Below are 3,983 nucleotides of genomic sequence, written 5' to 3'. Positions count from 1 at the left end.
GGCTTTACCAGTCTTCTCAAAGAGAAGGAGGATGAGGAGGAAGAGGAGGAAGAGGAGGAGGAGGAGGAGGAGGAGGAGGAGAAGGAGGAGGAGGAGGAGGAGGAGGAGGAGGAGGAGGAGGAGGAGGAGGAGGAGAGCTTTGGCTGACATACTTTAGCTGTTTCCTAAAACTAGGGGCAAATCTTCTGTTTCGGTCTCAAGCTGCCTCTTGCTCCATCCTGGCCAAATTCTTAGCCTCTGAATCATGCTTTTTAAAAAACAACCACATAAAAGTGAGATCACGCAATGTTTGTCTGTTTTTCTTATTTCATTTAACACAGCGCCCTTCAGAATCATGTAGATTTAGGTTCCATTAGACTTAGTTTTTGAAATGATCCCTTTTATCCATCCATCCACTGATGAACACCTAATTCGATTCTATCTTGTGGCTATTGTGACTAAGAGCACAGATGTCCAGGTGGTGACATGGTTGGCAAGTGAAGGCACTGGCCACTGGCAATCAAGATCCATCCCTGGCATCCTCATCATGGAAGGAGAGAACAGACTTTCACACGATTTGGTAACCACAGAAGTGTTATAACACTCCAGTGCCCACACACATAATCAATAAATGTTAAATATTCAATACGGATATCTTTTCCACATGCTGAGTTCACTTCCTTCGACTTACCTAGATAGAATTCCTGGATAAAACAAAAATGGCTTTTGATTTTTTTAAGGACCTACCATACTAATTTGCACTTTTGTAATGCTATACTAATCTGCATACCCACCAACAAAGGACAAGGTTCCCTTTTCCACACACCCTCCCCAGCACTTGCTTTTCAGCTCTTTCTTTCAGTAATAGACATCCCATTCTATCTCCTTATTCTAGACATTAGTCTAGGTTCCAGAGCAAGGGTCTCTCAGAAAGGGATGAGGGGGCTGGAGAGATGGGTCAGCAGTTCAAAGCAGCTGTATAATTATGGAGACTACATGCTTCTGGCTCCATGTCTAACAAACTGGAGGCCCGTGCTCTCCTAGAATTCCAGCTCTAATGGGGATAGAGGCAGGAGGATAAGCAGAAGCTTGCTGGCCCCAGGTTCAGGAGAAGCACACACAAAGCCCTGGGGTTCAGCCAAGTCTGGTGGTACACACACACACACACACACACACACACACACACACAAGTCCAGCATGTGTGTGGTAGTCAGGAGAATTTCTAATTCAAGGCCATCTGTAGTTGTATAGTGTTCAAGACCAACTCAAATTACATAAAACTCTGCAAGCCTAGATAAGGAGGTTAGCAAGATGATTCTGTGGGTAAGAGTTCTGATCCCAGCACTTACTCAAAAAGTGAGGTGTGCCCAAGCTCGTATAACCTGTATAACCCCAGTGCTGTGGTGCAGAATCAGGAGGGTCACCATGAGCTCCAGGTTCAGTGAGAGGCCATCTCTGAGGAGTAAGGCAGAGAATGACAGAGCCGAAAGTCCAGTGCCCTCCTCTAGTCGGACATAGACACCAGAAAACAAGACAGAGAAACTATAACTGTTTAATGTCTAGATTTACAAGTATGGAAATAAACAAGGTGTAGTGACAGATACCTGTAATCAGAAAGTAGAGGTGTCATGGTAAATAATATTAATTGGGGGTTTCCACCCTGCCTTGTTCAGTTCCCAGATTAGAAGACACACACCGTTATATTTCTAATAAGCCTTTAAAGCACTAGAGCTGGGCGGATGTCTACCCTCTAAGCTGTTTTGCCTACTTCCCTATCGATGACCCTGAGATGGAATCTGCCACGTTCACCTAGGCTGCTCTTACAACAGGACTGGCCAGCCCTCATGGCCATGTTTTCCTGACTCACCTACCCCAAGGCATCTTCTCCTCTCTCTACCTTCTCTCTTCTCTCCTGGACCTACCTGCCTTAGACCCTAAGCCCAGGAACTGAAACCTCACCTACCTCTCTTCTGCCCAGCCATAGGCTGTAGGACTCTTTATTGACCAATCAGGGATAACTTGGGGGAAGGGCAAGGTTCCATATGGTCATTTGGCACACAGAAGTATCTCCTAGTCCCTGAGGCAATCGGGCCAGTATTTACCATTACAATGCACAGCCACAAACCAAATCTCAGTGTGGAGGCAGGGAGATTCTGAGTTCAAGGCCTGCTTGGGCTACATAGGAACTGTCAAGCAGTAGTATGGAGTCGACGGTATAGCTAGTGGAATTAGAGGAGAGGAAGGACATTCCAAAAGGAGTCGTGGAACTTAACCACAGGTCAGACGAGAGCAGACTTAAACTAGAAGGTTCACAGAGGCAGATCGAGACAACGGTAACAGAAACCAGAGCGGGCTGGACGGAGACAGTCGAAAATCAGGTTCTGAATATTCGGAGCTGAGAAGCTGCAGGATGTCTGGGTGGAGCTGTGAAGTGGGCAGTTGGAAACCCATTTCTGGAGCATGACTTCAGTCTTTTGCAGCAGCCTAAGCAAAAGGAGGAAGAGCTACCTGGAAACGGGGAGAGCGGGCCTGTAGGAATCAGTCCTTCCTGCACAGAGAGATAAACCATGTTCTGGGAAACAAGGTAAAAATATATGCAGGTCCTCCTCTAATGCACACACCTCCCTACTACCAACAAGCTCCTACCTCAACAAGCTGTACGTGACGGCTAAACGGCTTCACATTAGGAACTCTTTGCTGTCCCAACAACTGGGCAATGTCTTACAGATCCTCAACAGGACATATTGATTAGTACAGGTTTCTGATACGGCATGCTTCAAAATTACTCTACTTCACTGTGTCTTCCTAGGCTATACTTAAGGCTTTCTCGGAGGTCCCGGGAGATAGTTCTTTTCAAAAGCAGACTGGGGAAAATTTAAAATTAAGCAGCTCAATAAATGACTGCCAAGGTTTCCCTTTTATCTGCTGTGGCCAAAGAAGACAGTAAAAATGGCATTAAAAAATCCATTGAATCATCTTTCAGACTGGCCAAACACTTGGCTGAACTGTTGCGGTGCCAAGTCTGGAACGCTGGAAAGGGGTGGTTAAAATCCCGCTTGTGTTTCTGCTGAGGTTACGTGGCAGACACGCCACCGAAAGTGGTGGCGTCAGAGCTCTGCTTCTCTGGGAGAGTTTTACGTCTTCAGCCCGCACACATCAGGCTGCTGCCCCGAGTCCATGGGACCCGCCCCAGAGCGCGCTAGTGCACCCAGTGGCGCACCCTTGGCACTGGACACAGTGTCACCCGGACTCCTCGGTCACCTAAGGGTAAAGCTCTGCTAGAGTCCAGTGCGTGCACGCAGTGAGACTTTCCCCATCCACCTACTCCTTTGTCTCTGCACCACGAAAGCCTACAGGGCCCGTAGAAGAAAGGATTTCCCGAAGGACGGAGGGTGGATTGTTTCGGGGCTCCTTAGTGGAGGACCCCTCTTCTCCACCAGCAGAGGTGAAGAATCGCAGGCGTTCCAGACGCTCTCCTCCCTCCCACCCCGAGACCCGGACAGTGTGCAGCACCGAGAGGCCCCCTCCGCCCCCGTGGGGAGCCGCTTCCGTTAGCTAGGACGGGAAGCTGCCAGGAGACACGATTGGCCGATGGCCTCACGCCCCGCGGCCTCGGGAGAGCCCGCCCGTCTCACTCCCTTTGCTGCGCCTCCAGGAGAGCGGGAGAAGGGCGGAGCCTGGAAAGTCGGGTAGGTGGAGAACAGATATTCAGGGCTCTAATTGGTCGTAATCTCGGAGGCGGGGCTATATGGGCGGGGCCCTCCTTCCTAGGCTGCAGCCTCCAGCGCGCCTCTTGCGTTGCATCATCTCCAGCCAGCAGCAGCAGCAGCTCTGAAGGCAGGCTGGGCGCGGCGCCGTCTGCTCTGCCTCGCCTCCAGCCTCCAGCCCACATCTCTCTTTATCTTTTTGGAAACTGTTCCTGTAGGAACCCGCAGAGCTCGGGAGCCAGAGCTGGCACAGGCCACTGTCTCCGTCTGATTCATTCATTGGAAACCGGTCTTTTC

This window comes from Micromys minutus, assembly GCF_963924665.1.
Source record: "Micromys minutus genome assembly, chromosome: 1".
NCBI lineage: Eukaryota > Metazoa > Chordata > Mammalia > Rodentia > Muridae > Micromys > Micromys minutus.
This window is presented reverse-complemented; position numbering follows the sequence as displayed.